The following is a 15,908-nucleotide window of genomic DNA, read 5'->3' as shown; positions in this document are numbered from 1 at the left end:
AACAGGGACGGTCGATTCCTACTCAGATGGTGTGAGTGTGGTGGCGTGTGTTATGTGGACTGCGTGTCCTTACTGCTGCTGCTCTGTGTCTTTCCAGCCTACCACCGCTCCTGCTACCAGCCCGCTCCTGTTGCCGCTCCTGCTGCCGCTCCTGCTACTATTCCTGCTACTGCTGCCGCTCCTGTTGCCGCTCCTGCTGCCGCTCCTGCTACTATTCCTGCTACTGCCGCCGCTTCTGCCGTTGCTACGGCTACCGCTCCTGCTACCAGCCTGCTACTGCTGCCGCTCCGGCTACCGCTGCGACTACCGCTCCTGTTACTATTCCTGCTACTGCTGCTGCTCCTGCTGCCGCTCCTGTTACTGCCACGGCTACCGTTCCTGCTATCATCGTGAGTCTTCTGATCCGCCATACGCTGCTGACCACAGTTTGCTCCTGCTGCTGGAATCCATTGTCCTCTCCGCGCCTGCTCACTCGCCGAGCGAGGAAGGAAACCAGGAGAACGCGGATCGCGCCCGATAAGTACAATTTTATTTCCCAACTCACCAGGAAAGGACAGAGGGCGTTCCGGTTGTGAGTTGGGCCGGACATTTTAAAAGTCTTATTTTGTTTCTGTTTTTTTGTATTAGGTGTCATGTCTTGTTTGTATAAATGTGATAGGTTTACTATACTTATGTTACAATTGTTATAAGTTTCCGGGTTAGGCTAGCTAGTGGGGTTGCTCTTCTACAAAGCCTTAAGCTGCAACTCTTCGTTTGTATTTTTGCAGTGTCTGCCATATAACACAGTTTGTAGTGGAGTGGAATTATGAGTGCAGTGAAATGGTAAATTCCAGTGAGGATCTGAAACTTTAATTGGAGTGAGTCGGTGTGAAGTTCACTTTGCAGACGAAGGGTTGTCAGTGTGGGCGAACTAATTGTGGGATAATGGCTGAACTCATGCTGCTGTGTTAATCCTCTGTTACTTATAACTTTTGCTTATTTGGTTCATTTACTAGTTGATTTGTGTGTGTAGGAATATTTTAATAATAAATATTGTAATTTTGTACTTCTAACTGCTGGTGGTCATTGGGGGATCCAGAGAGCCATTTGTGGTGACATTATTTCAGTGAGGCAGACATCTGGGGCTTCCAGAGAAGTAGCTGATGAACGCCCTGCATCATCAGCTAATGGTCGTTTCCCTGTGGAAATCTGCCATGATCTTTGTTGCCACTCTTAGTGGGGTATTGCTGGTCCCAATCCTTTGGTTGCCGTGTTTGGCCTTTGTCCCCGTACTCTGGGAACAAAACATGTTTGGCATAGGGACTCGGGCTTCGGCAGTGAGAGTCATAGTAGGGTCTGTTGGGAGAGGGTTGTCTCCCTCTCTTTTCCTCAAGGGCTAAAGTCATGGTCTGAGTAGGGGGTATCTCTGTAAGGCTGTCGGTACCTGTCAAGTTCCCTGCGGGTGTAATCCTGATGGCGGCGAGTCCTCTGAGGAGAATAGCGTTCTGGGGAATGCGAATATCTGGATGGGGAATGTCCATAACCTGAGCTCCATGCATTTGTGGGTCTATCTGGGCTTATCCCGTAAGGTGAGGGAGATCTTTGAGGACGCACAAGCATGTGCCGGTCATGGTGGTGCACGCTGTTTTGCTCATCCAGCTTCAGTCTCAGTGCATCCAGATCCTTACTTAAGTCTTTAACAGTAGCAGTGAGGTTCTGGACTGTTTTTCTGAGTTCAGTGTCATTTTCACAAACCAAATTAACTGACTGCATTGTGCCAATATCTCTGATAGCGACATTAGCTGAGGACACTGGCATTACTAATCTAGCTGCTTGGCGAGCCCGTTCAGCTTGGGAGGCGACTTCAAAAGCCTCAGTGAAAGTTTTCACCCCTCTTTCATGACACTTGACTTGAAGCTCCTGATCCAGACCAGCAATGAAGCGAGACATTTTAATAATTCTGAAGCATTGTGCTCAAAATCTGGGAAAGCTTCTTTGACAAGCCTGCATACATCCGCAGCATAAACTTCCATTGCTTCATTAGGCAGTCTATGCCGGGCATTAGGGAATGTTTGAAATGATGCAATTTCATCCTTTTGGCCAAAAGCTGTCTGCAAGTGCTTCTTTGCTTCAGTATAAGAGCCCTGAGTTTCCCGGGGCAGATTATCCCAAACGGGGATAGTAATGACTAGCTGACTCACTGTACTTCAAGCTAAAGCTAAGCTAGCGGTTAGCGTGGCTATCGTTAGCCTATAGCTTCAGAGACTCACAAAGTTGAGCAGAATCCCAACGGACGATATTCCACCGGAGGACGTCCCACCGCTGCCACCACTGTAAGAGACGTGGGTGTGTGTGAGGGAATAAATCAGTCCAACACGTTCTGGGTTTTTCTCCCATTACCCTTCTTTTTCCTTCACTCCCCCCTCAACTCTCTCCCTCTCTCTCTTCTACCCCAAACTCAACTCCCCGAAACCACCCGCTGTCTGAACAGCACCGCCAAGTGGCTGACTCTAGAATATCACCCAAACATATGCAGACAAGATAACAGGCAACATTCAATACGAACACAGTAAACCCATGTTTAACTTATGTTTACACAACTTTTGCCCATAAAACACAATTTCACTCTTACAGCTGTGTCGGAAAAACTAGCGTAAATGGAAAAAAAAGCTAAGGTACAAGGCTGTGTCCATCTTGGTGTTAGAGGGTAAAGAAACTACTCATCCCAGACAGAAGTGCGCCATCCAAGTCCTCCAATCACAGAGCTCGTTCCGTGGTCTTGTCATGTGGGAGAGACAAACTATATCTAGAGCTATAGTCATACAAGATAGATCTAACGCTACAACCAAGGCCTGTAAAGGGTTACAACGTTCAGACTAGAAGAACATGGTCCAGTGTTTTGTACCTGGCTGCAGCTATCGGTCAGGAGAGAACAACTGCTTCTTTCTACCGCTTTTCATCGTCTCAGTCTGAAGCGGCGGTGGATCCGACCCATCGGGTTTAATCATCGACTTCACAGCAGCTATCAGTAGGCCTGTCGCGATAATTACTTTATCGACTTATCGTACGATATATGGACATGACCTCCATCATTTTTCAGACCTCGATAATTGCCTGTTGTGTTTACATGCGTGTTTGTTTCCATAAGAATGTCACCAACATTTTAGCCAACATGATGCCAGAATAAACAGCGAGGTTTTCCCGACCGTTATAAGACGTTTTTCACAGCGCCTAAGCCGAATGAACAGAAAGAAACTATGCTGAGACACATTTGTCATTCCTGGTCGAGCCGCTTCTGTCCTCTCGTCTGCTCTCTGTGTCGGAGTTTCACCGTGGGCGGGGCTCAGGGCAGCTCCTCCACACACACACACACACACACACACACACACACACACACACACACACACACACACACACACACACCAGCGACAGTGAACCAGGTGAAGATAACGTGTTACTCGAGGCTTGGTTTCAAAGCCAAGCCCGGTGTGGGAATGTTTTGGGTTTAAGCCGAATGAGAGAGGAGAGCCCGTTAACGTGAACGAGCCGGTATGTCGACTTTGTTTAAAAACAGTGGCAACGAAAAGTGGCGATACAACTAACCTAAAAGCTCATCTAAAACATAACCGTCCCATCCCGTTCCCGACAGTCGGCTATTAAGGATGCCTTTGCCCGACGGTGCGAATATAAAGGTGACAGCAGGAAATGGCGCACGCTCACAGATAGAGATGCAGCCATTCAACACGGTGGAAAAACCAGCATTTAAAGAAATGCTGCAAACCTTTGACAGGCAGTACGAATCGCCAAAGAAAACTCACAAACTGCCATTCCAGCCTTGTACAACAAAGTGAAAGACGACATTCTGAAGGAGATATTTTAGGCTATTTATTGTTTTGGTTGTGTGGTTTTATTTTATTCATGTTTTATTTTTTTAGGATATGTTCATATTTTTCTCACATTACAATGTCTGAATAGTCTTAAGAATTGAAAGTTCATTGCTATTTGAAAGGGTGTACTTGCATTATTATGCTATTATATTATCATTATATCAGTGGCAAAAAATGGTCTTAAAATGACAATAATATCGTTTATGGCAATTATTTCTGGGACAATATATCGTCCAACAAAAGTAGTTATGGTGACAGGCCTAGCTATCAGAGAACTGCTGTTAGCTTGCTGGTGTGCTGCACTACACAGCTGTTCCATCTGCCCCTGCTACTTCCCCGGACTCGCCCTCCACTTCCCATTCTGTGTCTCCCTAGCCTCTTGCCACTCCCCCAGTGGCTGTCTCCCTCTCTCTCGCTCTCTGCGTTTCATTAGTCATTTAACCGGCCCTCCTTCACTTCCCCTCGGCACTTGGTAATACGTAGCACCATACGTAAGGCGAGAACTTAAGCAGGCCTAATAATTAATAACAAGAATAAGTCATAAAAATTACACACAATGAGTAATGAAATATTGCAGATGAGTTGATTTCATAAATATGTCCAAGTCCTCTAAATATTGTTTGTTTACTTGCATTTATATTTATCACCTGTTCGTGCACCGGAATTGACGGACGATCGCAATGCATCCTGGGAAATGGCTCCCTCGGCCCTCGAAGGGTCGATCTCAGAAAGTTCACTCGCGTTATCAGAGTAAAGGAAAGACGGAGTAATCCTTAAGATACAAAATCCAAAAAGCAAAAGGCAACAGGCTGGCAACAGGCAAAAGGCAAACAAAGGAAGACAAAAACCAACCTGGCCGGAAACAAGGCAAGAAGATGAAAACTGGTGACGAGGCAGGATAACACGAGGACAGGTAACACTGGGAAACAGAGCAGGTAACAAAACAGACGAACTGACAAAGAGTGGATGAGGAACCGGGGTTAATATACTGTGGTGATGGGTGATGAGGGATGAGGTTCAGGTGTGTAGGTGAAGCAGGAGCTGGAGGAGAGAGGGAGCCACGCCCACACTACACACTGACAGACTAACAGAGAGACAGACCAGAGGGGTATTGCACAAAACCAGGATAAGGGATTAAGCCTGGAAATATTGGTTATCCTGGATAAACTTAGCCTCAAGTCGGTTGCACGAAAGCAGGCCAAGTTTATCCCGGACAAGTAACCATGGTGATTTAGTCTCTGCAGCTAGCCTGCTCCAGACCAGGCTAACAACCAGGATCAGGTTAATCCTGTAGTGGCTCTGCTGTCAGTACTGTGAGAAATTAGTGTGTTTTACAGAATGTCCATGGTTTTTCTACACATGTTACATCATCCAAATATTATAACTGTAGTCATTTCATTTGCTGGTTGACTTTTAGTTTTATTTATTAGCACAGTTTATATATAAAGACCAAAAGCACATATAAAAAGACAATATTTGAGAAATGGAAGTAAGAAGCCAGACGGTTTATTTGGAATGCTTTCCTTATTAATACAACACCAACACTGAAAGGTTCAAAAAGATAATAGGTACAATACAATACAGATATTTAAAAGAAATCCTACATGATGATGAAAGAGGAGAAAAAAGGAAAAATAATTATATATCACCACTTAAACATTTGGACTACAAGGTAACTGTTGAAGTTAAAAAGTAAAGTCAGAATAATGTGGAACCCTTCAGATCCAACAGTAAAGTCTTCATTTTCTTTGTGTATTTTTAGGAGACAGTTAAAACAAAAGGATCTTCTGTCAATCTTTCTATTCATTCATTTGGTCTTATTGCTGTCAGGCATAGTGTTATGTTGCAATACAAATAAAGACTGCTTGTCAAATTGCTGTCAGAGGTTTGATTTAGACGTGTCTCATTGCAGTTAATTAGATTATTACTTCTAACAATTTCTGGAGTTGCAAAGATGGTTTCAATTAGTTCTGTGATGAGGGCAACATAGTATATATAGGTCCAACTTCCCTTCACCTGTTTCCTCTTCATGATGGCGTGCCCTTTTTTGGAAGAGATACAGGATGAGGAAGCGCTCATAATCAGACGAGCCTTTAGGCGTGAGAGAGTTTTTAGGGACAGGTCAGACCCACTGGCATTTGGAGAAGACTATCTCATCGAAAGATACAGATTTTCGGGTGATGGACTGAGGTATCTATGTAGGCTCCTTGGTCCTAAAATACAGCACCAGACTGCTCGAAGCCATGCACTTACTGTATCACAGATGGTCTGTGTGACATTGAGGTTCTTTGCAAGTGGAAGCTTTTTGTATTCTGTTGGGGATGCAGAGAACCTCAATAAAGGAACCATTTGCCGCACAGTACGGCGCGTTTGCCTGGCCCTGAAGTCACTCATTCATATCTTTGTCACCTTCCCTGGCCACAGAAGACTTCTTTACATCAAGGAGGACTTCTACAAGATTGCAGGTAACATCAGTTTCAGCTTGCTACCACTGGTTTCCAATTTGATCAGTTACAGCTGGATACTTTATGTTACAGCTTTCCCTAATGTGATTGGTGCAGTGGACTGCACCCAAATCAGAATTCAACGTCCCTCAGGGGAGCATGAGGGAGATTATATCAACAGAAAATATTTCCACAGCATCAATGTTCAGGTAAGAGTCATTTGTAGTGACTCAGACCTATATAAATGCATTCATTTTGTGCCTGAAAGGACCTTAATAGGTTACATCTCATCTTTTCAGATGATATGTGATGCTAACTGCCTTGTGACCAATGTAGAGGCAAAGTGGCCTGGATCAGTCCACGACTCCAGAGTCTTTAGGGCTAGTCCAATTCACAGGACACTCTCACAAGGTAAGCCACACATTATATTTGTAAGTACCTTGGATATTTTGAGTATTTTACTATATCATTTAAGAAATGATGCATTTTATCATTAGGTGAATTCTCTGGAGTGCTGCTCGGAGACAAAGGCTACGCCTGCGAGTCATTTCTCCTGACTCCACTTGCTGACCCCCAAACCCCACCACAGCAGGCCTACAATAATGCACACAACAGGACAAGGGCTCGCATTGAGATGACCTTCGGCCTTCTTAAATCACGGTTCCAGTGCCTGCACCACCTGAGGGTTTCCCCATCCAGGGCTTGTGACATCATTGCGGCATGCACAGTACTGCATAACATAGCAGGCTTGCGGAAGGAGAGGGCCCCGCGAGTGGCTATTGAAGATGTCTGGGAAAATGCTCCCATCTTCCCAGACAACGATGCTGGCCGATTAATCCGAGACCGATATATTGCCAATTTTTTTTCGACGGCTTAAGTGCTGAATTTTGATTTCACAATAAATGATCGGATCTTGTGTGGTACTTTTTGCTGTGTAAGTGCATTTTGTCTCGCATTGGTAGTGCACTGTATAGTCAGATTTCTACATTCCCCCTCTCCAAATCAATTGTATGCCCCACATTCATCGTAAAAGAAAAGCAGACACCATTATTTTCTGGTAAGTTTTCAAGTCCATTTTATTATCGTCGTCGTCAGCTTGGAGTCTGGAGTAGAGAGCGCAAAAGTTACAAGGATTAACACACTAAAATCACACACTAAAATCACAAATATGGTTACAGTGTGCACTGCAATACTCACCTCACGTTCCAGTTTCTGGATCTCGAGATCCAGTTTCCTGAGAGTCCTCCTTTTGATTTGAATATCTGTGATGGAGTTCCCTCACTTCCCTCACATCATGTTGTGTGTTGTGTTTGATTAATGTCTGTGCTTGTGTAACTCAGGAGGATTCACTGGTCTGCAGTTCTTGGCAGCCATGGAAGTCAGTCCGACACAAGGCAGGAGACATGGAGAAGCAGTTGGGGCAATACCACAAACAGGCATGCCGGCTGTCTATTGTTTGATGGTAGTCTGAATACTGCTAACATAACTGTTTCTCTGGATGTACTTACCAGTGTGTTGTAGGTCCTGTGTTCGGGCAAAAGAGTCCTACAGCAGCTGAAGCTTAATTTATAGTTCTGGGTGCTCCCATTAGTAATTGGGGGGGGGGGACATCCTAAAGGTTGGAAGCTATAGTACAGTTGTATTGTTAGTAGTAGTAGTACTTCCTGCATTATTGTTATATGTATATATATAGGAGACTACAAATTGTATCACTACTAAATATAACTCTATATGTGTTATGTGTAAGAATGTCTTTGTGGGAGCTCCCCTGTTGTTGGTTTGATCCACTAATTAAGCACCTGGGTAGGAGGGTATATAAGGAGTGACTGTGTGGGGATACAAGGCTGTTTGGGTAATGCTGCTTGGGCTGGTGGTAGCACCTGTGAAGAAGTTCTGTTTGAATAAATGTGCCTCGCTATGGGCTTAAAAAGAAGTTGATCTGCCTCCTGCCTCCTCACTGAATCTCCAGTATCGGCCAACTTCACAAGTGGTGTCAGAATGTGGGCCATGCTATAGTGAGGTGGCAAAATGCCAGGCAGAGGAAGAAAAGAAGACAAGTCGGAGGGGCCAGAGATTGGAGGGCCAGTGGCAAGCTCGTCGGAGGACCAGGGGAGGTTGCAGGAAGAACCCAAGTCTGCAGTTGAGGAGCTTGCAGAAGCAGTCAAAGCGCTGGTACAGACCCAGAAGGAAAGGGACAGCAGAGCAGAGAACGACAGAGCTCGCCAGGAGCGAAGATGGCAGTCGTTGCAGCATCAATTCAGCCAACTCCAGACCCAGGTCCAGCTGCATGGAGAAAGGGGGCAACACAGGAGCCAGCCAGATGACTATTCATCTCAACTGCACCAAGGCGGGGAGCTGTGGAGAGACCAGGGGGAAGAAGAGTCAGAGGAAGAGCCAGCAGGAGGCGGTGACAGCCGCCTTGAGTCAGCTGATAGAAGGTCGAGGGCGCCACCGAGCTTCAGAGAGCCCAAACTCCAGCCCCTTTCTGCTGATGATGACATCGAGCAATACCTCACCACTTTTGAGAGAGTGGCTACAGTTTGCCGGTGGCCTAAAGAAGATTGGGCCATTCGTTTGATCCCTCTGCTCACAGGCAAAGCAAGAAGTGCCTATGTGGCCATGGACTATGACCATACACAAGATTATGAGGAAGTGAAAGAAGCAATCTTGTCTAAATATGAGATCACGCCAGAGACATACAGGAGGCGGTTCCGAGCCCTGGACATTCAGGATGGAGAGACCCCAAAGGAGCTCTACGTGAGGCTTAAAGACAATTTCACAAAATGGGTCAAGGCTCAGCAATGTTCAGTAAAGGAGATCTCCGAGATCATCATCTTGGAACAATTCCTCAGAATGGTCAATCCGGAACTGGGGGTTTGGATCAGAGAGCGTGACCCCAAGAGCGCAGAGGAGGCGGCTCGCCTGGCTGAAGTGTTTACATCGGCCAGACAGGGAAGCAGAAGTACCGCCTTCAGAAGAGACAATAGACACCAGGTCAGCAGTAAGTTAGTGGGTGCAGAGGGGAGTCAGGGTAGTGCCCGTCGTAGCACTTCTGCCATCCATTTCAATTCCCCTATTGGCCACAGCTCAGCTATGATACCATCTATGGGCACTAACAAAAAAGATGTTAGATGTTTTTACTGTGGGGAGTTGGGGCACACAAAACCCGTTTGTCCTGCCCGAAAAAGCAAGCAGGTCCTCCTTTGCTCTGTACCTAGGCCAGTCCCATCAGAGAGTTTGGTGGGGGAAACTCGTCATTTTACACCAGTACTGGTTAATGGCAAGAAACAGACAGCCCTAATAGACACAGGGAGCTCACAGACGGTAGTGCTAGCAAGCCTGGTATCTAGGGAAGGGTGGAGCTGTCAGGAAGGGGTGGGAGTAACCTGTATCCATGGGGATGAGAAACCTTACCCCACTGCAGAAATCTACTTGACAGCAGGTGGCCAAACCTTTTTCCTCCCAGTAGCACTAGCGCCAAAGCTACCTTACCCGGTTGTGTTGGGCTGGGACATCCCAATACTGTTGGACCTTTTACACAAGCCTAAAGAGTGTAATATGGTCGTTACAAGGGCACAGAGTATAGTTGATGATTTCAAGGAGCTGCCTTTTGATAACATTGAACTGGAACCAACACCAGAGAAAAGGGTGAAATCAAAGAGCCAGAAGCGAAGTGACAAGTTTCTGGGTGGTCCTAAACCATCCAGTGGAAGCTTACCCAATCCCACCCTCCCTGTAGAGATGCACATCCCAGCAGACATTGCGCAGTTACAAGAGGAGGACCCTACATTGTCGGCATGGTTTGGGAAAGTGTCAGAAAAGGATGGGGTGAGGCAAGGACAGCCAGGCATAGGAGATGATGCACTGTACATCTTAAAGGGAGGCAGTTTATATCAGAGGAAGGGCCAAGTAGATGCTTTGGTAATGCCACAGTCTCTGAGGCACACTGTTATGACTTTGGGCCATTCAACTCCATGGGCTGGTCATCTGGGGTTCAACAAAACTCTGGCAAGGATCGGTAGACGTTTTGTTTGGCCGGGTATGTATACAGATGTAAAAACCTTCTGTAAGACATGTACTGAGTGTCAAGTTATTTCAGGCAAGGGAGTGGCCAGGGCAAGTTTGCAACCCCTTCCAATCATCAAAACTCCTTTTGACAGGATAGGGATGGATGTGATAGGACCACTGGAGAGGAGTGCATCAGGCAACCGCTTCATTCTAGTTGTAGTGGACTATGCAACACGGTACCCGGAAGCTTTTCCTCTGAAAAGTGTCAAGGCTAGAGATGTAGCTAATGCTCTACTCCAACTGTGCTCAAGAGTAGGAATACCCAGTGAAGTTCTCACAGATCAAGGCTCAAACTTCTTGTCAAGACTCCTCAAGCATGTGTATCAGCTGTTGGGCATTAAGGGCATCAAAACCACTCCATATCACCCACAGACTGACGGTTTGGTTGAACGATTTAATCAAACCTTGAAGAATATGCTTCGTAGGTTTGTGTCTCAAACAGGTTCAGACTGGGATCAGTGGCTGCCATACCTCCTGTTCGCATATCGGGAGGTACCCCAGGCATCAACAGGATTCTCCCCATTTGAGCTGCTTTATGGGCGGGATGTAAAGGGTCCTCTGGACCTTTTGAAGGAGCACTGGGAGAGCCCAAAGTCTTGTGGAGATAACGTGGTGTCTTATGTGGTGAAAATGAGGGAGCGATTGGAGAAGATGACGGCGCTGGCACAGGAAAATCTACAGGCGGCCCAAGACACACAAAAGACCTGGTATGACAAGAAGGCCAGATCCAGAGAATTGCAACCAGGTCAGCAGGTACTTCTTCTCCTTCCCACCAGTGAGAGCAAGTTGTTGGCAAAGTGGCATGGGCCATACAAGGTCACAAGAAAGGTTGGGAAACTGACATATGAACTCTACATGCCGGACAGGGGTAAGAAGTATCAAACCTTTCATGTTAATTTGCTGAAAGAGTTTCATGCTAGACCAGAACCAGTGAAGGAAAGTTTGCTTGTGAGAGCAGTAAGTGGGCATGAGGAGACCTCAGAAATGTTTTTCCCTGCACCATCAGAACAATATCTGGTGGAGTTGACTCATTTGTCTGATGCCCAGAAACAGGATCTGATTGAACTGCTGGACCCGGAGCTGTTCCAGGAAAAGCCGGGGTATACCAACGTGATTCATCACAGAATTTACCTGACAGACAACACCCCAGCTCGTCAGAAGTCCTACCGGATCCCAGAGAGGCTGCTGTCAGCTCTAAAGCAGGAACTGGAGGTAATGTTGGCCCTGGGTGTGGTTGAACCTTCTCGTAGCGAATGGTGCAGTCCTATTGTGCTGATCCCCAAAAAAGACGGCACTATTAGGTTTTGCATTGACCTGCGACTAGTGAATGCAGTTTCCAAGTTTGACCCATACCCCATGCCACGAGTTGATGAGTTGTTGGAGAGAGTGGGAGGAGCCAGGTACATCACCACACTGGATTTGAGCAAGGGGTACTGGCAGGTGCCCTTGGCTCCAGAATCCAGAGAGCTCACTGCCTTCAAGACACCATTCGGCATGTTCCAGTTCACAGTGATGCCGTTTGGCCTGCATGGTGCACCAGCCACATTTCAGAGGTTGATGGATCATGTGCTAAAGGAGGTCCCAGAGTTTGCGGCAGCCTATCTAGATGACGTGGTCATCTTTAGCAACTCCTGGGAAGACCATGTAGCACACGTCCGCCAGGTGCTCCAGCACATAAAAGAGGCAGGTCTCACCATCAATCCGGGTAAATGTGCTTTTGCCCACAGAGAGGTACAGTACCTGGGGTTCAGGATTGGGAATGGGATGATCAGACCGCAGGTGGGAAAGGTGGAGGCAATCCATGAGTTCCCAGTGCCTACAACCAAGAGGAAAGTGAAATCTTTCATGGGGTTAGTAGGGTGGTACAGGAGATTTATCCCTAACTTTGCTGATATCTCTGCAGTGCTATCCGACCTGGAGAAGGATTCAGCGCCGAACAGAGTGAGATGGTCTGAGGACTGCGACAAGGCGTTCAAGGAGCTGAAAGGAGCCATTTGTGAGTCCTCAGTCCTCCATACCCCGGACTTCTCTAAGCCCTTTACCTTGCAGACAGATGCGTCAGGAGTGGGCTTGGGAGCTGTGCTGCTGCAGGAAGTGGATGAGGAACAGAGGCCAGTGGTGTTCCTGAGTCGGAAGCTGCTGCCCAGAGAGACCAGGTATTCCACGATAGAGAAAGAATGCCTGGCAATGAAGTGGGCAGTGGAATCCTTGAGGTACTATCTGCTAGGAAGAGACTTTGTGCTTGAAACAGACCACAGGGCATTGCAGTGGCTGCAGAAGATGCGAGATGCCAACATGAGGATTGCTGGGTGGTATCTGTCATTGCAGCCATACACCTTCACTGTGAAGTATAGGGCAGGGAAGACCAACCTGGTGGCAGATTGTCTTTCCCGCATCCCAGAGGAGGGCGATTGAAGTGATTGGTGGCCTTAGGAACTCTGGGGAGAGGGGGGAGGAAATGTGATGGAGTTCCCTCACTTCCCTCACATCATGTTGTGTGTTGTGTTTGATTAATGTCTGTGCTTGTGTAACTCAGGAGGATTCACTGGTCTGCAGTTCTTGGCAGCCATGGAAGTCAGTCCGACACAAGGCAGGAGACATGGAGAAGCAGTTGGGGCAATACCACAAACAGGCATGCCGGCTGTCTATTGTTTGATGGTAGTCTGAATACTGCTAACATAACTGTTTCTCTGGATGTACTTACCAGTGTGTTGTAGGTCCTGTGTTCGGGCAAAAGAGTCCTACAGCAGCTGAAGCTTAATTTATAGTTCTGGGTGCTCCCATTAGTAATTGGGGGGGGGGGACATCCTAAAGGTTGGAAGCTATAGTACAGTTGTATTGTTAGTAGTAGTAGTACTTCCTGCATTATTGTTATATGTATATATATAGGAGACTACAAATTGTATCACTACTAAATATAACTCTATATGTGTTATGTGTAAGAATGTCTTTGTGGGAGCTCCCCTGTTGTTGGTTTGATCCACTAATTAAGCACCTGGGTAGGAGGGTATATAAGGAGTGACTGTGTGGGGATACAAGGCTGTTTGGGTAATGCTGCTTGGGCTGGTGGTAGCACCTGTGAAGAAGTTCTGTTTGAATAAATGTGCCTCGCTATGGGCTTAAAAAGAAGTTGATCTGCCTCCTGCCTCCTCACTGAATCTCCAGTATCGGCCAACTTCACAATATCCAGTTCAATTGCCTCCAGATTCCTCTTCTCTCTCTGGATTTGGAGTTCTGCCAGCTCTGTCTGTTTCTGCAGATGTTTTGCATACATGGTTCGAATTGTTTGTGAATTCTGTAGGAATGCCAATTAGCACAACAGGATTTGTTCATCACATGGACTTACTTCAGCATATACTCACAATGTTACCAGCTTCCTGTTGAGGCTGTGCAGTCTCTAGGTCCTGTAACACATTTTTATTAGCACCACATCACTGACTTTCTATTCATTTTGGACTAAATAAGCAGTATGTCTCCACAAATTTGACATGATACCTCAAGCCTTCTGGAGTCCACAGACAGCGTCTCCTCATCTGCGGAGGTACACTCCACAGCTGCAGATGTGCCTTCCCCCTGCATTCATGAATCAAGAGAACTCGTATTGACATTTGAAAGGACATGCCAAGCCTGTAATTGCATAAAAATGTACAATACTAACTGGATCGTCTTCTGGTGGCTCCAAAAGCAGAACTCTGTCCCCAGTAACTGCAAGCAAATTCAAAGTCAGACAGTATAATATTGTGAAATGTGTTTAATCTGTAGTGGAAGTGCAATGTAGGCAGGTATGTACCTTGCAAGAAGCTGCAACTGTCAGTGGAAAGGACCGAGTCTGTCACTGTATTTCCCGGGATCCCCTCCATCACTGGCCTCCCTTTATTTAAATCGATGGCCAGCTCCTCTGCTGGGGTCAGGTCCTGGGTGGGTGGGCCGCCCCCTGTGCCAGCGCAGTGTGCTTTTTTCTTGACCGCTAAAATCGTAAAGAAATTCATTGTCAGCAGACAACAAATCTATCACTTCATTTGATAATTGCTATTTGGGCTACAATAAAGTAACTCACCAGACTGCAGAATGTTTTTATATTTGGTTTTCACCTGTTGCCAGGTCCTTTTCTGGCCAGACAAGTTTGTTCTTTATGAAGGATGATGGATGAAACAGAACACAACATGGGATAAATAGATTCAATAGATGACAGAGAGTAGATCATTTCTTTGAACTTATTTATACTTTACATAACCTGAGTAACATGCACTTCTATGGGCCACATTAAAGCAAAACAAAACACAAAAACACCTATTGATTAGTGGACTTAAAGTCATCAGCTCCGCATCCTTTAACTGTAATTCTGACAGTTCCTGTGGAGTACACTTTATTAATTCTACATGTTTGGGCTACTTACGCATTAAGCCGGTCGGCTATTGTCTGCCAGGCTTTTTCCCTCTCCTTTTTTGCGGCACTGGTGTTTCCTTTTTTGCATATTGTGCCTTTCATTTCCTCAAATTGCTGAAGAAGCAGCTCTTGTTCAGCAAATGTAAATGAAGTTGCGCGTCCGTGATCCATTCTTCAATCTGTGATTCTGTGATCAATTTCGTGGTCTTCTTAAGAATGCCGTGAACACGCACTTATCCCAAACATCCACACCTGGCTTGACTAAGCCGCGTCTCTTCATCCTGGCTCGGCAAACGTGCAACCAATTAATCCAAGATAGCGCCGACAAGGCTTAGTCAAGCCGCGCCTGCTCATTTATCCTGGATGTCTTTATCCTAGTTTTGTGCAATACCCCTCAGGAGGCGGAGACACAAGGGGGGCAGGGAACACAGAGAAACACAAGGGCAGGCAGAAACCATGACAATAATAAATAATAATAAAACTTTATTTATATAGCACTTTTCTTAGCAAAGTTACAAAGTGCTTAACAAAAAGAATTAAAAAACAACAATTAAAAACAAAAGAAAAGCAAACAGAGATCATGAAACAGAGGGGAATAAAATGAAGTTACCCAAAAATATAGACTGTCAAAAGTGGGATAATAAAACACAGCAACATATCAAACATTCATAAAAGCTTTCCGATAAAAGAATGTTTTAGGAAGAGATTAAAAAGACACTAAAGATGTTTCCTGTCTGATCTCGATAGGCAGACTGTTCCACAATCTGGGGGCTCTAACAGCAAAGGCCCGGTCACCTTTGGTCACTAGCCGAGACCTAGGAATAACCAGCAGAGCCCTATCCACCGATCTAAGTGAACGCTCAGGCACATAGGGGGTTAATATGTTCTTGATGTAATTTGGAGCAATGCCATTTAATGCTTTAAAAGTGATAAGTAGAATTTTCATGATCAATCAATGCGGAATGTAACAGGCAGCCAGCAGCAGCGTTCTGTACAAGTTGGGAGTCGGTGAAGGAGCTCTGACTGATGCCGGCATAAAGTGCATCGCAGTAGTCGAGGCGGGAGAAAATAAATGCATGTATGACCTTATGTAAATCAGTAGGAGACAGGAATGATCTGATTTTGAAGATTTTTTTGAGTTGAA

General features: G+C 45.9%; 1 long non-coding RNA gene across 1 annotated transcript; it reads right to left on the bottom strand.

Annotated features, from left to right (window-relative positions):
- Positions 1–14,269: 14,269 nt before the first annotated feature.
- LOC139641837 (uncharacterized) lies at positions 14,270–15,148 on the bottom strand. Its single transcript, XR_011694990.1, has 3 exons — positions 14,775–15,148; positions 14,436–14,506; positions 14,270–14,345 (listed from the first exon to the last, which is right to left on the bottom strand). It is a non-coding gene; the product is annotated as an uncharacterized lncRNA (long non-coding RNA).
- Between the last annotated feature and the right edge of the window lie 760 nt (positions 15,149–15,908).

This window comes from Centroberyx affinis, unplaced genomic scaffold (assembly GCF_046629955.1).
Source record: "Centroberyx affinis isolate AG114_WGS23_722 - 3 ecotype Tasmania unplaced genomic scaffold, CSIRO-AGI_Caff_v1 ptg000402l_1, whole genome shotgun sequence".
Lineage (NCBI taxonomy): Eukaryota > Metazoa > Chordata > Actinopteri > Beryciformes > Berycidae > Centroberyx > Centroberyx affinis.
Note: the sequence above shows the minus strand (reverse complement) of the source record. Positions and strands in the feature narration are given on the sequence as shown.